Source organism: Rattus norvegicus, chromosome 2 (assembly GCF_036323735.1).
Source record: "Rattus norvegicus strain BN/NHsdMcwi chromosome 2, GRCr8, whole genome shotgun sequence".
In the NCBI taxonomy this organism is placed as follows: Eukaryota; Metazoa; Chordata; class Mammalia; order Rodentia; family Muridae; genus Rattus; species Rattus norvegicus.
Window position 1 is genome coordinate 4,901,713 of NC_086020.1, and position 22,732 is coordinate 4,924,444.

At 38.2% G+C, this 22,732-nt stretch overlaps 1 pseudogene; it reads left to right on the top strand.

The window, feature by feature from the left end:
• Positions 1-22,438, top strand: part of LOC120100645 (uncharacterized) — a 55,965-nt pseudogene extending 33,527 nt beyond the window's left edge.
• The last annotated feature ends 294 nt before the right edge of the window (positions 22,439-22,732 follow it).

Below are 22,732 nucleotides of genomic sequence, written 5' to 3' on the forward strand. Positions count from 1 at the left end.
TACTGGACACTGAACTTAGGTACTCTATTAGAGACCAAGGAAAACCCATGAAGCTTTTCTATGGGTCCTGATTTTAATTTTTGTTAAGGGTTTAGTTCTGTGTGCCTTTCTTATTCACGAAAACAACTTTGTCGAATTTGATACAAACAATTTTGTTTAAATATTCATCTTTAATTAATTGGGATTCAAAAATTTGGACTGTATTTCCAATTGATTTTAGTAAGATGATATCATACTGATATATACTATTAGAAAATCCTGCATGAAATCGCCATGACTGAAAATAGGAATAGAGAAGGCTTAAAAAATTGTACTTCATTAAAGGTTGACATGTCCACCATTCCTCTCATTAAAGTAAGCTCATATGTGGGAAAAGATACTTCAAATCAATCAGTTGAGGATTTGCGTTACTCTTATACTATCAACTCAGCTCATTTACATTCTACCACTGTGAGCAAATTCCCTCCCCAGGTGACTGCCATGTGGTTATTATCATTGTCTTTTTGAATTTTGCTGTACATATGGCTAGTTTGAAAAATTTGGAACTTATTGAGGCTGGAATGGACTAAGAAAGAATCACCAGTGTTTCATTTGCTCAGTCCTTTTTTTTTTTCCCTTTGCAACACCTCGAACTGCCTTTATTTCAGTATGCATCCACATTTCAACATTTAGTGGTCCTGAACAGATTGGGGAGCTTGTCAATGAGCCAGGAGCCAGGCCCACCTATCTGCAAACGATCTGTGAACATAGTGACACAGAGCTCCTCCGGATCCCTGCACAGGGTCTGAGGAGCAACACTGAAACCCGAGTTGGCAGAGTCAGGGCCTTGTGTTCAAGCGGTCAGACTCCACTCCAGACCGGATGGGTGATCAGGGTGACTGAGAGCCCTGTTCAAACCTCTTCAACTTATAAAAACAAAGCAATTATGGGAAAAGGAAACAACACAGAACCATGTGCACCGAGGGCTCTATCCATGGCCTTTCGCTAGGCATATATCCAAGGACTCTGAGCGGTGGCCCATCTAAGTCACCCTGTGGCTCCTCTGTCCACCTCTAGACCTGAACTTAAAGCTCAAGAGCTGATGGTGGTGGCAGGGCCACGGACCCAGTGCTCCCTTCCCGGGCTGGTGGCAGGTGAACAAGTGTGGTCCAGAGCTAAGGGAGGGAGGCCAGGGTTTTGCAACCTCATCTGATGGCTTCTGGCCACAGCAAGTGTTTGGTGGTGATGGGCAACAAGGGACTTGAGGAGGGTAAAGCAGCACCCCTTGATAAAGGTGGGGAGACTGAAAGCTCTGAATTCCTCACCCGCGGCCAATTTCAGGGGAGGGGAGGTTACAATCTAAGCTTTGACCAAGTGTGGGAGTGGAGGAGTGGGGACCATGGCTTGGATGGGGCAATCACTTAGACTTAAGAAAGCATGGGTACAGCCAGAGCATCCCAAGCCTAGTGGTGGTCAGTCCCACGGCTGCTACCTGAAACCTCCCCATCTATTCTATGGGCCACAACACAGTTGTGGCAGTGGGCGGGGAGGGCAAAGACATACCCAGGCCAAGTGCCAGCAGCAGGTGAATGTGTGAGACGTGTCTGTCCACAGTTGCATTAGCTGTGCCCACAGCTCCCAAAGGAAACCGATTTCAACACACCTTATTGATCCCATAAGTTCAACCAGGCAGACAGCGGTTATACTCGACAGATGATGTTACACAGCACAACTTAGGTATTTCAAATGGACAAGAAGTTAGTATCAGAGCAGTGTCTCAGGATGAAGTCTAAGTGAGGCTTCCTCTCCAGTACTTTGAGGTCTACAGACGGATCTAGAAAATTCACTACTGTGGAAAATGAAGATTTGGGTTGGATGGGGAAGGGAGGCCCGGGCCTTGGTGACTAATGGCTGTAACTCTGTCCTTCTGGTGGCTGTGGCAGCGTCATGTTCTCTTGTGACATCATCAAGCGCCTCAGTTCCTGGAGGATGACTTTGATGCTGTGGGAATTCTGTCACTTTGCCAGCACTGCCATGGCTCGTGGATCCACCACTCCATTGGAACTGCTCACGCCGTTCATATTGACTCTTGTTACAAATCTCACAGACTGGGATGCTTCTGGATACTAGAGTGGCCCACACTCTATCTTAAGGCTGCATATTTGGTTTTTATAAATTGTTCGTGGAGGTCCAATTATCATGTCTGTCCATCTTGTGAGTGTCATGTCCGCATTGTCCTCCAGACCCTAGCTAACTGTGCTTTCGCCTACTCCTTTCTGGCCTTCTTCCAGCTCTTCCAACAGTCGGAAATCTCGAAGGACTTTTACTCCCGAGCCTGTGGTGGCTGCCATCTTGCGTCGCTATCGCTCGAAGTCAGTCCTTCCTTTCTTCCTCTACCCCTAGGTCCCTAGCTCCTTCCTTCTCTGTCTCTGTCTCTGTCTCTGTCTCTCTTTCTCTCTCTGTCTCTCTTTCTCTCTCTCTCTCTCTCTCTCTCTCTCTCTCTCTCTCTCTCTCTCTCTCTCTCTCTTTGTACCACAGGGTCTCATAAACCCCAGACTTTCCTGAAGATCACTATGTATCCAGTGATGACTTTGAATGTCTGATATTCATCAATAAATTATAGATACGAACAACCACGCCTGATCTTGTACAGTTTTGGAACTCATCCAAGGGTGTCTTCCATACTGGCATGTAGCCTGTCAAATGAGCAACTTACCAAATCTCTTCCTGTTTCTTCCTTGTTCCCTTCCTTCCTTCCTTCCTTTGTTCCTCCCTTCCATGCTTTCTTCCTTCCTTTCTTTTATTTTCCTTCTGTTCTTTGTGTTCAGGCATTTTGTTTTCATTTTGATTTTGAAGTTAAAAGCTATTACTGAAGTTTTCACTTCTTGAAACCAGAAAGCATGAGCTGTAGAGCATTTAGATTTTCATATGTAGAAATCATTGTGTACCTATAGCAAAAACTATATACATTAAAGGTGACAGAAGAATTATTGTCTCAGAGTATTGGCTCTGTTCTTCAATTATTGTTAGAAACTTTTATTATTATTAATAGTCTACATAATCTAATATGTATACTATGAACATCTGCATTTTGAAAATGACAAAGGGGTATAAATTACATTTTCCATCCAGTAACACAGAAACAAGCATTTTTCTAATATTCTCATTCTAGAGGTAATATTTTATCTATCATGCAAATGTATTTTAGAGAAATTCATTAATGATTCTCCTCTTGCTTAACTGTAGGTGACATTATCAAAACTTCTGAGATAAAAGGAATTCCAATGTGATTGTACTTAATATCTTAAAGTTGAAATTGGTACAAAAAACACTAGGATGAATTTTTTTATAACTTCTGATTTCATTAAATAGGCATGAGATTAGACATGGCTTGTGTCATTCTTAGAAGTTCTTACAAGAAAGTAACAGGAGAATTCTTTTGGAGCTTCCATAATTCGTGTCATTATTTGAAGAAGATTCTTATCAGTTTTATCTGAGGTTACTGACTAGGTGAGGTGTTTCCAGGATGTTTCCATCTTATTACAAGAAGTCACAGAGAGCAAGGTGACAAACTTTATTCAAAAGCAAAGTGAGAAACACTGGTATTCAGTGTAGCTTTAACTTGTGGACCTCTCAAGAAGTAGGGATTGTTTACTTAGAGTTCAGTGTGGATATTTCTGTTTTGATTGGCTTTTTTTGATTAGGCAAGCCTTAATTAACTGTGAACATCAGTTTCCATAATGCATTTGATTTAATCAAATGCATATTCATTATCACTAGGTATATGACATTAAACAGGTTGTTTCCCTTGAAAGTTGTTCCAGAGGATTCAATACGACTTACTGAGTATATATTCTAAACTGTCTCAGGCCAGTTGACACAGATTTCTCCCTCCAGTATGTGGATATGCTCTTGAATACTTTTGAATGGAAGTTGATCATGAAAGAGAAGTTTATAAACAATGTTATGTGAATGGAGTCTTAGTCCATTGTTTAATACGTATACAGCTTCATGCAGGTGAGATGTGGTGAGCAACTTCATTGTTAGGTATATTTCTGGAAGGTAGATTTTTATGCAGCCTAAGTCAAGTGAAGTCCCAGGTTGAAGTGCTTTTCCCATACCGATATGCCTCATTCAAGGAATTTTAGTGCTTTTGCTTGTATCATTACTTAGGCTACAGTACAGCTCACTGTTTCTTTGATGTTTGCTCAGACTCAGCTCAGTCAGTGATGCATCTCAGTAGCTGCTGGACTTATTTGGCTCTTGCTCTTTGTCTTCCAATTTAATGGTAACTTCTTCAAGGATCAAACAATTTGGTCATTCTATGAATATTAATACAACTAGTCATAAGCATTATCAAAAGATATCCAAGTTTCCTATGCTGACATAAAATGGAATTCTCACTCCAGAGGCTTGCTGAGCTTCAATATGAACTTCTAACTGCATGATGAGTAAAGAACCTTCATCAATTGCCTATAAGAAATTCATTTAAATTTTGACAATTATGTTGGGCCAGCAAGAGGGAAAAATGACTTGCAGAACAAGCTTAACACCCTCATTTTAAACATAGGAATCCATAGATAATGACCCATTACAGAAATTGGCCATCTGGCCTATAAACATGCTGTGGAATCAGAAGACCTACGTGAACACACACACATGCAGCACACACACACACATGCAGCACACACACACACGCACAAACACACACACACACACACACACACACACACACACCCTAAAAAATAATAAACTAATGTTTTTTAAATTTTCTAATATTAATATGTCATGCCCTTTCTTTATTCTGACAACTGATTTATTTTACATATGTGGATTCATGGTTCACAAAATAGTATTCATGATCAATGGCAATTATAAAGATCAAGTGGACATTTTCATGAGTTCAAGGTTATAAATTTTTGATTTAATATTCCTCAGTACATGACCACCAAGAATTAGTGTGTGTGATATGGTGTGCGTGTGCGTGTGCATGTGCGTGTGTGTGTGTGTGTGTGTGTGTGTGTGTGTGTGTGTGTGTCGGTCTGTGTGTCTGTCTATGTCTTCATGCCTATGTGTTCAAGCAGTAGACAGAGAAATTAAATAGTATCCTCTTTTATAACTTTCTAAACAATTTTCTCAATTCAAAGCCTTTCACTTATACTGATGCTATCTTGCTGTGCACAAGCTCCAGAAATTCTTTCCCTGTCATCATAGCACTGGGGTTATAGCTGTATACAACCATGACTGTTTTAAAGTGCGGGCACAGAAATTTGAATTCTCTTCTTTCTGCAGCACATTCTTTCCCACACTAGGTTATCTCTTATCATCACTTCTGAGTAATTCTGAAGACTGCTGTTTTCACTCTCTGTAAACTTGGTAAATTATATTTACAGTCAAGATTTGTTATTTCTAAGGTCTGATAATAAAACCTACCCCATGTCAACTAAGAGCTTTTAGAATGTGGCCATTGCTATTTACTTTTCATAATTTCAAATGTCTCCTCCTAAATAGAAATCACTGTGTTTTGATAATCATAATTTAGAATGTTTCCAACTGATTTAAAATGTTACTTCAAATTGTTAATTCATTTCTTTCTTTTGTATCATGACATGATTGGGCTTCTTGGAAACAGTAAGTTCAAGCAGAAATAAAAGTTTAGACATACTGTATCTACACAGCTAAGGCTTAAGCAGCCAACAAGCATTTATCTAACTGACATGTTTACAAAGGTGTCCTGTGAAAAAATAAACTAAAAAGTCAGAAATTTTGCTAGTTCAAAACTCTGGGTACAAGTAGTTGAAATGACTGATCTTCTCTGTCAGACTGAGGATTTCCTCCCAGTGTCACCAATCAATGTTGTCTCTTTTCTCTTGATCCATCTGACTAATTCCAGATACCTGATCTAACTGAAGCGGTGATTTGAAATATTGCTGCATTCACTGGCCAGTTCAGTATAGAAAGAACTGGAAATGATATCTAAAAGGAGAAGACTCAAACTGAGCAAAGCATACTCTAGCTAATGCTGCAAGGTAACATGGTGATCAACATAGTTGGTCTCTGACAGACCTGTGTTTCATCTGTGGATGTCTAAAAGATATATCACTGTGAAAATCTACATATTCTTAGAGATGTAACATTCCTCCTCTGTTCACTGTGATGATAATATTAAATTGATCATGCAATAGTCGTAGTGGGAACTATGTCAAACTAATAATCATACATGATAGCAATTGTTATTTGGACTCTCTTCTTGACGCTGTTCTTTCACAGCAAGTCTGTTATCAATTACTATTCAAAATATAACTGAAAAGAATGCCTCTACTGAAAACAGTTGCTTATCTAAAACCTAAGAGAATACATATTCTATGAAACTCCACATGACTTTTCCTCTTCTTCTCCTTCTTCCTCTTCTTCTTCCTCCTCTCCTTCTTCTTCCTCTTCCTCTTCCTCTTCTTCTTCTCCTCCTCCTCCTTCTTCATTCTTCCTCTTCCTCTGCCTCCCTCCTCCCCTCCTCCTCTTCTTGCTCTCTCTCTCTGTCTCTCTCTCTCTCTGTCACACACACACACACACACACACACACACACACACACACACACTTGCCCTTTCTTAGAAGAGCTAGGGTAAGGCAAGCCTCAAACTCCTTATGTATGATAAAATCTTATGCTGAGTCCTGGGATGAACAGCTCAAGTCATTATATCTGGTTAAGTTATAAAAGAATGTATATCAGTGCCTAGTACATGCTAGGGATGCATTGCTCTGAAGTTTATCTCCAGCCCCCATCCACTTCCTAAAGCACAACATTTTCTAGCTTTAAATTGTTGAAACAGCATCTCATGAACATTATGTTGGTTTTAATTTTACTGTGTAATTGAAAATGACCTTGAATTTCTGTTCTTTGCGTCCCTACTTCTCGAATGCTGGAAGTACAGCTGTGTGCTGCCACACTGAGTTTTTTCTTTCTTCCTTGCCAGAAAAATAATAATGAACAATTCATCTAATGTACAAGACATGTGGAGGAGGAGCCGTGACTCAAGATATTTGAGACACACACACACACACACACACACACACACACACACATTTATATCACATTTCTGTCTATTTGTTCAGTTTTCACAGGTAAAGACACTGTGTGTCATGTACAAAATCCCCATGCAAATTAATTTTAGCTAACAAACCAGTCAAGCATTTTGCTCCTTCCCTTTCTAATTTGTTTGGCATGCTAATCACTATACCACACCTCCTTGACAACTGTTTTGTCTTGCAAATTCACAGATGCACACTCAGTTGAATAGCAGTTGACCAGGAGAGATTTTGCTAAAGTGTGTTGTTTTGTTATATCCAGGTTCCTTTAATTAAAATTTCAGACCTATGATATATCCTTACTGAAAACTGCACTTTGTTTATACTGAAAATACTATCTTTTAGAAATATTAAGGGTTGATGTCGAAAAGATGGTTTAGTCAACAAAGGGCTTGCCACACTACATCAATACCTGAGTTTGAGCACCAGAAACCATGGGCTGCAGCTTGATTTTTATTACTAGGATAAAACATCATAACCAATTACAACTTAATACAGAAACACTTTGTCTTAAGATTAGATCATCATAAGGGAAAGTGAAGGCAGAAACTTGAAGATAGAAACCAAAGCTGCCATGAAGAAACACTGCTTAATTGTTTGTTATCCTTGGCATTCTCAGCATGATATCTTCTACAAACCAAAACAAACTGCCAAGGTGAGGCCCTACAATATTCCTAATTCCAATACTCATTCTTTACAAGGAAAAGGCCCAGGAACCAGTCTTTTGGGAACATTTTTGTCAGAAGCCATAGTAGGGGGTATGCTTCAGATTATAATCTGCAACAGTTTTGCTTTATAGGCATAGCCCAAGATAATTCATTTTAGGAAAGATTCCTGATATTAATATATGTTTCTTGTTATTATTAAACATATATAGCAATCATTAGGTACTAGCACACCCCTTTTGAGCAGATAGCTTCAGATCTATGAAGATGTACTCTCCTGCAGTGATGCTATATAGACAAATAGATGACTTCTTAATTCTTAAGGATGATCCTACAAGAATTACTGAAATATCAGTGATTATTAAGCTCTCTTAATAGTAGTACTGCTAGTAGATCCCTTTCTGATAATCAAAACTGCAATGAGAATTCTGTCAGTCTCCCATGTGTCACCAAGTAATTGATTCTTAGACAGTAACCATACTTTCTACTACTCAGAACACATTCCAAGAGATTGTCAAAACAATTAACTAAGGTCACGTAAAGGGAACTAACAATTTATTATAGGTAAAAGAAGATAAAATATCATCTGGGTTCATCTATACAAAACTTCACTAATAGCTTAGTTATGGTTTTCAACTCTCTATGAACCTGTGAAGATGTGACAGGTGGTGGATGTTTAACTAGATAATTACTCCTAATGGCTATGCATGTAAACACTCTCAGTTGTAAACTTCTATGTCATTTATGATTTGCTTTTATGTGTGAACGTATGATGAACTTTTTAACATGTGATCCTGTATTCTGAAAGTAGTATAAGTACTGAGGACAAAAAGATGTGAAAGAGAATTTTTCCCTTTTCCCATTCAGGATATTTCTGCTTTTCCCCTTAGATAGCTTTCATAAGAAATGTTTTACAACTTAGTAATAAATATTATAATCACGTCTCAAAGTACCCCCCTTTTCCTGTAACTTCTGATTAGCTGGTGGAAAGTTCTATCTGTGCAGTTCCTGCTGAGATAGCACAAAGTCTACTTACTTAATCCTTTGCTGTTTTAGGACGAGGTGTTAAGTGGCAGAAACTTGCAGTTTCTAGGCAGTTCAGCTACAGTAGCAAGGTAATTTAGTCTCAGATAAGTAAATTTTTTTATTATTACATAGCAACCCTAAATATGTCATAAGACAAAGTCTTATCCCTGTATCTTGTAAGGAAAAGTTGTATCCTCTCCCGATGCTCTTTCCTTTCTCTGCCTTATGAAAAACTGACAAGAAAGAAGACCCTGCCAAAGTTGGCACTGGGCACATTTTTTTCCAGTTGAAGATTCCTCTTCCCAAATGACCCTAGTTTGTTTCATGTTGACAAAAGAAAGTAGTCAAGCAGTATGCTATGTAAAAAGGAGGACGACTAAAAACTTTCTAATTCTACCAGTGAGAAAATAAGGACGTTAAGCAGAAATAGCTGTTGTGTGCTAGGAATAGTCAGTTTAACCAATTTTCAAGATACAGCTTCTGTTATGAAAACTTATCTCAAGAAGAAGATGTTTAAATGAGATAAAGAGCAACCTTAATAAGAGGATTAAAGGGGGACAGGGATGAGGTGGTAGGCTCTAATAGGGACTACTGTGACAGACAAGTAACTATAAACACCCCTGAACATACATTTGGGACACTACCACTGTAGAACCTTCCTAAGCTACACACACACACACACACACACACACACACACACACACACACACAGACATTATATGAAAGGAAGATAGATGGAGTCATCAAAGATGAAGTTCTAAATAGATACCATATATCACCATGTAAAACGTTCGGCCAGGAATGCCTTGCATATTGTTAAATCATTGATGAAAGACGATACCATAGATCACCCCTCCCATCACAGGCCATTCTTCTGGGTATTATTTCCTATCTATAACATGATCATAAATGTATAGTGTTGAGGATAACATACAATGTCAAACATGGAGAAGTAGAGCCAGAGCCCAGATAAATGTTTCATTCTTATTGACTAGAGTTTATGATGCTGGAAGGGAAGAAATTTTAGATATAAGTCCTATAATCTATAACAGTCAGTTGGTTAAAAAAATGTACTCACTTAATAGTGGTATAAATGTGTGAATAAACAACCTCTTTTCTTTTACATTGTATTTGAGCCCCACTGTGTGAGATAGAATTCATATCTGACACTGATAAACTAGCCACAAACCTGAGAATATATACATGTATATATGCATGTATATATGTACATGTATAAATATGTATATATATATGTATATACATGTGTGTGTATTTTCATATACATTTAGAGAAAAGTAATAATTTTATTATTCTAAAGGAACATAGCAATAAAATGAATGGCTCCTGCTAATATACTTTTGTTATAGTTGTAGATCAGTGCCATGTTCAGCCTTTGTAAGAGAAGCTTTCTTTCAGTTGAAGGGAACTAATATAGAGTTCAGATAGTGATGGAATTTTGAGCTCTCTATCATAAGTGAGATTTTTTTATCATACCCCTTACCTAAAATGTCAGGCATCTGTATGGAAGAGGAGGCAGAAAGAATGAAAGAGCCAGAGATAGGTGATGGCTTCAAAGAAACCGTATTTTCAAAACACAATCATACACATATGAAGTCATAGGAACTCTGACAGCTTGCAAAAGTTCTGAGAAAGCTCAAACCAGATTAAAAAGCTAGCACTGAGAAGGAAACATATATACAAAGTCTCATCCCCAGGCAAGAAGCTGTTGGTGATTGAAACTTGCTGACAAAGTGAAAACCGATTTACTCCAAAGGAGTATCATGGTATACCAACTTCACTCACTAGAAAGGAAAAAAAAACATGCCGTGGAGTGTTGGGCAGCACTTATTGCCTCTACAATTCTTTGTGTGTCGCTGTGTATACCTTGTCTTATTTTGTATGTTTGGGTATTATTTTGTCTTATTACTTTTGTGTTTATTTTTAGTTGATTTTTGGGTAGGCTTTATAATCTTAAGAAAGGGAAAGATAGAGTTCTAGAAAAAGCATAAACACGGATTTGTAGATAGGTTTGGGGTATTTATGTAGTTTTCAATGTGAAGAAAAAATATAACTGAAATATATTTTCTGTAATTTTATTTTTTAATTAAAGAAGTAAAACTTTAAATAGATAAATAACAAATGAGGCAGGAAAGAAATGAAGAAGACTTTGAATGGCAACCTCTAGTTTCTATAGTCACCTATACCAAAAGAAATCCACACTAAGTAAACACTAAATTTCTACAAATAACAGTAGATAATAAAAACACTACACTCACAAAAATAGAAAAAAAATTATGGTTTATCAAGTAACATGGAGAAATTATCATTGCATTGCAATAAAATTTACTTAAAAATATGATAGTTTGGGGTTGGGGATTTAGCTCAGTGGTAGAGCACTTGCCTAGGAAGCTCAAGGCCCTGTGTTTGGTACCCAGCTCCGAAAATGAAAAATAAAAAAAATAAAAAAAATATGATAGTTTAATCTTGTATGTTTTAGAAAAGTTGGAAGGCATAAAAGTTTTGACCTTTCAGGCTTTTTTCGGTTTTAGAAAAGAGTTTAATTTAAGAAACACGTCTATCTGTGGCATGGTCTTTATATTGAAAGCACAAATTCTTATTTTATTCTTTTCATGGCTATTTATACACATCACAGTGATTAATTTTGTTGTCAACTTGACAGGATCTAAAATCACCTAGGAGACAAACTTCAGGAAATATCTATAATGTGGGTTCTGAATTTCATTGATTAATGGGGAAAGACTCCACCTATGTATAGGCAACATCAGCATTCACCTCTTTCTGCTTGCTGACAATAGAGGGTGGGTTACTAGCTGTGTATTATTACTTCTCCTGTGCGCTGTATCATGAACTCTAATCTCAAATAAGCCATTTATTTGTTAAGTAGTCTTTTTCAGATATTTTGGCATAAGAACAGGCAGAGGAAAAAAAGATATTTCATGTGTAATTTATCATAATTATACAGGTAGGATGTTAGAAAGAAAAATGGTCCTTTGTCCTCATGTCCAATGAAGACATTGGCATGTTGGATCCTTAGATAATGCCAATTTGGTCCTAAGAAATATTCCTTGGCCCTAAGGTAAAAACTATCTTTAATCTATTTCTAGATTATATTTGATATTAAAAACTACATTGGACCCACAGATAAGTTTACATACATCTATTCCTTGTCCTTGGTTTTATCTTCTCTGTAAAGTATGGCATGGGTATGTCAGAATATATGTTTCCTCTTTAGAATCTTTAAATAGAAGAACCTAGCTTTATGATAACACATACTGCTCTTCTTTTTTTATCTTTATTAACTTGAGTACTTCTTATTTACCTTTCAATTGTTATTCCCCTTGCCGGTTTCTGGGTCCAAATCCCCCTAACCCCTCCCCGCCCCTTATATATGGGCTTCCCTCCCCATCCTCCCCCCAGTACCACCCTCCCCCCAACAATCACGTCCACTAGGTATTCATTCTTCACAGGACAAAGGGCTTCCCCTTCCACTGGTGCTCTTACAAGGCTATTCATTGCTACCTATGAGGTGGGATCCCAGGGTCAATTCATGTATAGTCTTAGGGTAATGGTTTAGTCACTGGAAGCTCTGGTTGGTTGGCATTGTTGTTCATATGGGGTCTCGAGCCCCTTCAAGCTCTTCCAGTCGTTTTTCTGATTCCTTCAACGTGGGTCCTGTTCTCAGTTCAGTGGTTTGCTGCTGGCCTTAGCCTATGTATTTGCTGTATTCTGGCTGTGTCTCTCAGGAGAGATCTACATCCGGTTCCTGTCGGGTTGCACTTCTTTGTTTCATCCATCTTATCTAGTTTGGTGGCTGTATATGTATGGGCCACATGTAGGGCAGGCTCTGAATGGGTGTTCCTTCTGTCCCTGTTCTAAACTTTGCCTCCCTATTCCCTCCCAAGGCTATTCTTGTTCCCTTTTTAAAGAAGGAGTGAACACATACTGCTCTTATTTTGTGTATTTGTGTGTGTGTGTGTGTGTGTGTGTGTGTAATATACATGATAATGTCTGGGTATGTTTACTGACAGAGGGCAGAGGAAGACATAATGCATCTTTCTCTACCACTCTTTCTTTTTCCCATGATACAGGGATACTGTGTCCCAACTTTTACAGACATATTAATAAATATTTTTCCATAGCTACTCAATTTGAACACATTATTGTACGGGAATTCCCTTATATAATTGATTGAGTAATAAAGATGAAAAGAAGCCAATCATTGAATGAGAAGGAGGAGGTGAATCTTCCAGGTTCTAGAAAGGAAAAGGGGACTAAGGAAGAAGAAACAGGCTTTAAACAGGGAGGCAAGAGGGAGAGGAGGCAGGATATAGACTGGGAACTGTTAGCCCTGGTAGCAGCCTCCCCCACAAGAATATTTCTAACATAGAATAATTGGTGAGTTTAGAAGGATAGATTTCACACCTAGTGGTTGTGTCATCTGTTTATTTTAAACAAAGAGTACTGGTGTTTTCCATTCTAAGTGACCTAGATGAGCATGAGGGAAAGAACCTAGCCAGGCAGCATTCAGCTAGGGTTTTGAATGGAAAGAAAAGTCCAAGCTCCAGAGAAGAGGAAACCACTGGAGAGCTCAAGCTGGCAAGAATGCGCCCGGAACTGGCTATGGGTGGTGAACTGGCAAGAGAGTGATCTTGGAGATCAGGAGAGGTAGAGCTGGCATTTGTGAGAGAGGCATTGCCTAGGAAAAACACACAGTCATGGATATCAGACTCTACCAGGATAGGAACAGACACCGCCAATGCCAATACATAGCTGACTTTAGCATGGGTTCATTTTTAAGCTACATGGCTACAATTACTCATAACCTCCAAAGCGTGTGAATAGTCCAGTGGATATAGTAAGGTTTTTCAAAATTTGGCTTAACATGTGTATCTTGTTCCATCAGCTATACTATAAAGAGTGTGTAAAAACAAATCTAGCTATAATCCCAGTAAGGAAAATATATATTATTTATTTGTTTTGATGAACATTCTTTTTTTATGCCTTTTACATGTTTTGGTATGTCTTGACAGAAATTCATATTAAAAAATGTTCATACCACAACTTTTGGTCTCAATTTCTCTTCTAGTTTTCTTTATGTGCTATGAAAAACATTAGAACTAAAAGCAACTTGGGAAAGAAAGAGTATTTCTAGATTAGACATTTAGGGAAAGGTTGAAGTAGGTTCTTAAAACAGTAACAGTGGAGGATGGCTGCTTGGGGAGTCACTCTGGTTAGCTCAGGCTCATACTTCACTAACTTTGTAATACATCCTGAGTGAACCTTCAGTGGGATTGGTACCACCAATAATAGACTGAGTCTTTTAAATCAATTAGCAAAGCAGTCTCTTACAGACAGGATGTTGAAGACAGATTATTTCATTGAGATGTCTTTTTTTGGATGAATCTAGGTCATGACAAAATGACAAGGCTAGGGAGGTCATATACTTCCTCTATGTACACAAATGCACACTATTAATAACTTTATTAATAACTATTACCCTACTTAGAAAATCTCATCATTAGCAATTTTCTGAGGAACAAACACAAGACAAGGGAATTATGGCATTGAACACACACACACACACACACACACACACACACACACACACACGACTTGATAATAAAGAGACAAAGTTCTGATTTTTCTCTAGGAAGACACCACTGGATTATATAGAGCTGATTATTACATTTTATAAGCACAGTCAAATAAATTGGTTTTCCTGAAACTCGTAAAGTTACAGTCTGAACTTACTTATCAAATAGTTTACATACATGCTAGTTGTGTATCTGTGACAATTGGCTACTGAAAAATGTCTAGGTTTCTTTTGGAGATCCTATCTGACATCAGTGTTGTTAGTGAGCTAATGATCATTAAGCCAATTTCAGCAACTAACCCAAATATTATAATATTTGAGATTTCAGAGTATTCAGGATATGTACCAGAGACAAAAATAAGTTTAATTTATTTAATATTTGTATGAAACAAGTTTTAAAAAGTTTTATTTTTTTTACATTTATGGATACATATATATGGATGTGGACAGATGAGAGCAGTTGCTGAAAAAGTTCAAAAGTAGGCATTGGATTTTTCACAGTTGAAGTTGCAAACTGTTGCTATCCACTAAATGTGTTTGCTACAAACTGAACTAGAGTCCAGTGAAAAGCTGCAAGCACTGTCAACTACCAAGTGATCTCTCCACTTCTTATATAGTATACTTTCAATTATGACCTGAGGCATTATTAAATCTTTCACTGAAAATAGCATGAGCATTTTTCTTACAGAGGAATCTTTGCTTAAACTTGTTTTTGACAAAATGTGTAAGAAACACTATTCACATTTACAGTCCCCAAAATAGCCAAAAAGAAACAACAAAAGAAAGAGCTTAAACACCACGCATGTGCGCGCACGTAAACACAGACACACCCTGTTTCTCTCCCTTATACATTCAACCAATGTTGTGTTGAGACCATTGAGTGCAACCATTGATTGTAAAAGTTTAAATTCACAGAGGATGGAAGGAAGATGGAGGAAGACAAAGTTGATCCACATTCTGTGTGGCATTAAATAGCCCACAGATAGCTATGAATATCTTTTAAGGGATGGATAATTACAGGATAATTTGTCTTATCTAGTTCCAGAGGGAGAAGACTTCATCATGGCTAGGAAGTATCAAAGCAGGACGAAAACTGCAAGATCACATCTTGTAACAGAAATCCAGAGAAGACAGAGAGAACCAGACTAAGCTGCCTCAGGCTCCTGTCACCATAGCCAGAGCTGCTCTGACTGGCCTGCATTCCTCTCCTCCATGAGTCCGGTGTCCTAACTGGCCACTACAAACAAACCATGGATAAGTTGATTTAGTCGAATATGTTGTCACAGCAATGATAAGAATAACGAATACCATCATCTCCCTGAAACGAGAAGTGCTGGCCACCTCAACAGATTCCTGACTTTTCACAAAGCATTCATTCACAAGAAAGAAGTGAGTCTCTGGTATCATCAAAAGACCAAAGCTGTTAAAACTCACTATTTGTGCAGTTTCCAGGGATGACAAGTTCAGGTTGAAAAGAGAGCATCAAAGGTAGTTATTCAAAAGCTCTTAATGTTGCACAAAGCCGTTTTCACTACAAAGCCTTAATTAAAAGTCGCCCCTTAATTATTTATGTGCCACCCAGTGCATTCCAATGATTTCCCTAGAAGTGGCAGCTAACCTTCTGCAGAGTAGGGAGCATTGCATACAGTGACTCTGTGACATTCATTCAGACTACTCCCTGGTTCTTCCTATCTGCCTTCAACTGCAGAGAAAGGTGAGAGCTCATGAGGACTCTGATGAGATTAAGAGCTAGGAAAGTGCTGGTATTTGGGGATACTCATTTAAGGCCCAGAGAAATGTAAAACTCTAAAGTTTTTGTTTGTTTGTATTGTTTTGTTTTTGTTTTTTGCTGTTTTAAAAGTCAGCTCACAGGAGAACAATCAGGCTGAGACTCGAACAGATTTTAAAGAACTAATAACAACCCTGATGAAAGAAAAGTGATCAAGTTATCTAATGCATCCTCCTGGTGAGCAGACTGACTCTGAGATTGCAGGAGCAACTGTCTGGCAAACTCCAACCCCGGGCAGGTGAAATAAGAACACTTGACAGAGAAGTATCGCAATCTGGGCCATCTCCATAGCCCCCAAAGCAAAGAGCAAGGATACATGGGATTCTTATATTCCTAGCTCTTGGAGGGTGGAAGCAGGAGGAGCAAAGTGCTCAAGGTCATCTTTGGCTACATCAGTGTGTTTGAGGCCAGACTGAGGTTGTAACACCTTATCTCAGAAAGCAAACATGCAAAGGAAAAATCCCAGAAAACAAACAAATGAGCCGCATAGGCACTCACAACACCTCCAGCATCCTGACATGACAGGAGAAATGAGCCGCATAGGCACACACAACTCCTCCAGCATCCTGAAATCTTTCCACTTGGACATCTATGGCAGGAAAGCTACAGACCGTGAACTTTCACATTTTGATGAGCAGAGGGAAAAATTGAGGATGTATCCTGGTGGCCACGAAGCAGGTCAGCCAACATCTGTGCAGCTGCTGGTGGGAGGTGTTGGAAGAAGGCATTGTGGGAAGCTCTGTGACCAGTGAGACTTAGGATAGGAAAACATCCAGTCTGTTAACCTGAATTTTGGATTCACAAATACAGAGTCAAAAAACAAAGAAAGAAAGAAAAGAAAAGGAAAAAAGAAAAAAAGTGGTCAGGTTCAGGGCTTTTGGTCTTTCAGTGACTTGAGTGCGGTCCTTGATCCCTTTGGAGTTGAGTTGTGTTCAGGGTGAAAGATATGGATCTATTTTCATTTCTCTGTATGCTGCTATTCACACCATCTGTCTGCCAATATGCTGACTTTTTCCCCAGTGTGTAATTTTGTTTGCTTTGTCACAAACAAGGTGTTTTTACCTGTATGGAGTTACATCTGGATGTGAGTCTTCAATTCTATACATTGATCAATGTGTCTATTATTTCAATAATATGCTTTTTTTATTATTGTAAGCTTTTTAATATAACTTAAAATCTGGGAAAATAAAGTTTAAATCTGCTGTAATGACATGTATTCTGAGTTTTTCTACAGTTTACCATACAAAGTTATCCCTTCAACCATTTCCATGGACATAAATATCAATAATTTATCAATTAAATTCAAATACATTCATTTAGTCAATTTCAAGTTAGTCTACCAAATCAACTGCAAGACCTCAACTCAAATATGAGGGATGATTCTACTACAAAAATCATAACTTTTTACAACTTATGGCATCTATAATTTATTATTTGAGTATGTGCTTAGACAATATCCCCTGTAAACTTTGCTTGACTTAAAACTCATGAACAATATAATGTAGCAGTTTGATCAAGTTCTTCCACACAGCGCCATGCTCTGAGAACTAAGACTCAGACTAAAGATATATTTACAAATACCTTGAGGATCTTCTCTAACTAGATCACAATTTAGAATAACTGACTTATTTTAACTTACATTCTGTAACATGCCCACTTAACCATATTCAGGTACTAGGTGTCTCTCTCCTCACGTCTTCCAAGGTGTATCTCCTGCCGCATTCTATCTCAGAATTATGATTTCTCCTAGATTTCCCACTTCTTATTTACCACCTAAATAATAAGCCGTCAGATTTATTATTAACAAGTGCCATAGTCATATTGATATTAGATATTCTCTCAATAATACCCCTTTTAAGTACAATAAATGTCTCTTTTTCTAATATAAATTGAATAAAATTATAAAAATTATAATAGTTATAAGGTGTGATATATATTTGCAATGTCAAGTCCATAGTATGTGGTAATTAAGAAAAATATCCTATTATCTATCCTGTCCTGGTGAGTTCAGAGTTCTGGATCTAAATCACATTTTATCCTAACTTGCATTAACAACCTAACACCATCTTTTTAGGTCTAATAAATCTTCTTAAATATAACAACTTAACCTTCTTTTGAGACTATGATTATCTTGTATTCAACCCCAACAGTCAACTAAGAAGAAATATTTCCTGATTAAGTAGGAAGTGCAGACAAACACTTTCAAAGTTTTAAAAATGGCAGACAGTTGGCTGTGGAGACCACTTCAAAGTATTCTAAGACATTGGAGCACTGTCTTCAGCTCTCTTGTTCAAAGTATCTGACAAACCTTATGTGAAGCAGGAATTACCAAGGATTTACTTACCCTGTATTGGCAAAGCTTGGCAATCAAGTTCCATGCATTTGTTTTCATTTTGATTTCTTTTCTTTTCTGGATGGCGTTCTGTCTGCTGATTAAGTTAGGGCACTTTCTTTGCCCAGGGGCTAGCTTGCCACAAATGAAGACAGCTCTAAATGGAGTTTCTTTGGAGCTCTTTATCATCTTCTTCTAAGTTTAATGAGGTACAGCTGGGACCTGATATGTTTTGAAAGACCCTCAGACCGAGGAGACTCTTGCTCCAATCCTGAGGACACCCAGCACCCCACAAACATGTGGGACTCAGTCTTGATGGAAAAACAAGAGGTTTACTTTGGGATACCAGTGCAATGGGGCTTGACACGGTCCTCACGCAGGAGGAATGTGAAGAGCCCAGACCAGCAGAAATATACAGCTTATATAATCATTTAAGGTTACACAGTTTAATTAGCTCAGCTAAGTTCATTATGAGAAAATTTTAAGATGGCAGCATTGAATCAGCACTCTGCTCATATTTTGACCTTATATTCTGGTTTGCTTACATTTTTATGTCAATCTTACTTTGTTAACATTATTCTTATTTTTGTATGCCTATGAAAGTGTTAGTATATGTATATTGATCTTATATACAAGACAGAATATAGTTTGTGGTGTTAGTGCTTCCCTTCCACCGTAGAAGAACTAGGAATCAATAAAAATGCCAGGTTTGGTGGCAAACATCTTACCTGTATGGTATACTGTTCTCAATGACAATTTCAATTAACAATTCGGCCTTCCTGATTTCGCACCAGAAACTAGATAAAGTCTGAATCACTAAATTCTTATACACACACCACCAAATGAAGAAGAATGAAACATAAATAATGAAAAAATAGTGACAGTGGTAAACTGCTAATTGTTGATGTGTGTTCTGTTGCTATGTATGATGTTAAATACTACCACAAAATCTGTTTGATCCCAGGGATGTGGAGATCCTCACATGCACCAACTAATGGTAATATAACGTTCCTCATTAGTTTAAAACTATTGTATGTATAAAGATGCCTACAGTCTGTAGCTGAGCTGAAGAGAGACAGGCAGAGCTGCAGTTCCTGGGCTTGAAGTCTGATGCAGAGACCATGAGGAGGAGATCAGAGAGAAGAAGAAAGAAGGAGATGCCATGAAGTAGATGGTTCATGAGAACATGGGCATGAGGGTTGCCATTTGGAGTAAGAGTAGCCTACCTGAATCATGGAAAGTTATATCTCAGAGTTATTGATAGGGTAGTAGACATAATAGAGAGCTGATATCTACCCAGCTTTAATGCTACTAAGTCGTACAATAAATATGAAGGTTTTGTGTCTTTTATTTGGGAACTAAATGATCTAAGGTGGTGTAGAAACCCCCAAATAATATTTATACTACAAGAAATAAGCGCGGTTGGGCATTTACCACTGGGTAGAGCACTTGCCTAGGAAGCACAAGGCCCTGGGTTCGGTCCCCAGCTCCAAAAAAAAAAACCAAAAAAAAAAAAAAATAAGCACATGTCTGCTAAAAACAATTACATAATATCCATTTCGATAATATCATCTCACCCTACTATGCAGTGTGATACACACATATAGTGAAATTTCCCAGTGACACTACAGCCAGGATCAACAGTTTTGAAACAAAAAAGAATCTATTTCTCCTGCTGAGTTTTTCATTCACACTGCAGTGTAATATAATCCACTTTGACTATTTGTAAACTTTGCTCTGCTAAAGCCATAATTTTGGTAGTAAGAATTATTTGCAGAAATTCAATGTTTGATTTAAAAGTCAGAAAATAGTTTCCATAGACAAGGACTTTTATGTACAAAATGAATGTAACAGAATTTTTCCAGCCCTCTGAGACAACTAGTGTATATTGAGCACAGAATTGCTCAGTTGAATTAAAATGATTTTCATACTTGAAAGAGCTAAATAATTTATGTTACTTTCATTGTCTTTTGAGCTAATGATTTTCTTAGCAGAATATTTTATTTCTAAAGAACTTGAGGAATGAAAACCTCATTCCAAATTTTCAGTGGAACATGCACACACACACACACACACACACACACACACATCTGTGTATTCATGATTGCCTTTTTGATAAGAATACTTATCAAATATGTTTATAAGGTTGTAGATAATTGGATCAGCATCTATGAGCACTTACTGCTATTGCAGAGAACTGCAGTTGGCTTAGAGCACATATATCAGGCTGATTACAACTGCCTGTTTCAGGTACAAAGGATGTTATGCCTCTTCTTGGGTTCCAGGATATGTGTGATGAACTCATACAGGCACAGAAACACAGACACAAACACATGCATGCAAACTTTAACAAAAAATCTAATTAAAAAATGTATTCATAGTGCAGTAGAGATTGCTCAGTGCTTCTGCCAAGCCTGCGGACCTGATAGTGCCCATGGTTTATCCCCATGAGCAACATGGAGGAATAGTAGAACTGAGTACAAGTTGTCCTCTGACCTCCAACAAACATGGTTTGGTTCAAGTGCATCCACACACATACAAATAAACAAATATAAGTATTACTTAAATTTTAATTTATACAAGCTAAAATTTGTAGAATATTTTAACACAAATGTTATTTTTTTAATGAGTACTATTTCTAGAAAATTCAAGTTCATGAACAGCTATAAGCATGCCAATCCCTACTATGTCTAAGTGGTTGTGAAGAAATCTGTAACTCGTGGTAACTATCTTAAGCTTGATAGTGTTCTATTCATATCTTATATTCTATATAAGAGGTAGTAGATTATTTGGTAAAGTGAATATCTGTCTAGACTGAGAACTTGAGTTTGATGCTACAAGAAAACATGTTAAAAACTTATGGATAGCGGACTCTCCCCCACCCCCCACAATTAGGTTTTTTTGAGCTGTCCTAGAGATCTCACTTGCTTCCAGGTCAGCTGTCTCACAAATGACTATAACTACATTCCCAGGGAAATTGGATATTCTCTTCTAGTCTCAGATAGCACCATCTCACATATATATTAATTAAATTATGAAAGTACAAAATTGCTCTCTCCTCCAGCCAAGCAAGATGCCCAAAGGAAAGAAGGCCAAGGGGAAGAAGGTGGCCCCAGCCCTCACCGTGGTCAAGAAACAGGAGGCCAAAAACTTGGTCAATCCTTTGTTTGAGAAAAGGCCTAAGAACTTCGGCATTGGACAGGACATCCAGCCCAAAAGAGATCTCACATGCTTCGTCAGTGGCTCTGCTACCTCAGGCTACAGCAAGAGGCATCCTCTATCAGCAGCTCAAAATATCTCCTGCCATCAACCAGTTCACCCAGGCCCTGGACAGGCAAACAGTGACTCAGCTGCTTAAGCTTGCCCACAAGTACAGGCCAGAGACAAAGCAGGAGAAGAAGCAAAGGCTGCTGGCCTATGCTGAGAAGAAAGCTGCTGGTAAAGGGGACATCTCAAATAAGAGACCACTTGTCCTAGGAGCAGGGGTCAATACAGTCACCACCTTGGTGGAGAACAAGAAGGCTCAGCTGGTGGTGATTGCCCAGGATGTAGACCCCATTGATCTGGTGGTTTTCCTGCCAGCCCTTTTTTGAAAGATCGGGGTGCCCTACTGCATCATCAAAGGAAAAGCCAGTCTGGGGCGCCTGGTCCACAGGAAGACATGCACCACTATTGTCTTCACACAGGTTAACTCAGAAGACAAGGGTGCTCTGGCTAAGCTGGTGGAAGCTATTAGGACCAAGTATAATGACAGATATGACAAGATCCGCTGCCACTGGGGAGGCAACATCCTGGGTCCTAAGTCTGTGACTCGCATTGCCAAATTGGAAAAGGCAAAGGCTAAGGAACTCGACACTAAACTGGGTTAAATGTACACTTAAGTTTTCTGTACTTAAATATAATTACAAAACTTTTTAAAAGTACAAAATTAAATACAGATGTGGTGATACATTCTTGCAAGCTCAGAGGGGAAGAAATCTGTGATCTATGTCTCAGTGGTCACTCAAGCATATTTGGTTAATTCGATGTGGAAGATGAGACACTGCCTCAAGAATTTTTTGCTAGATGATTTGACTTACATATATCTTCGGTCTTGGTTTAAATTAGTATATCAATGTGGTAGAATTCAGTTATCCAAATGGATGCCCTTCCCATTGCTGCCATGATCCTTCCTTTCTGTAGCTATGGTACAGGTGACATTTGTTCTTCACTAAAGTGCCGTCTGTGCAAACCTGAGAATCAG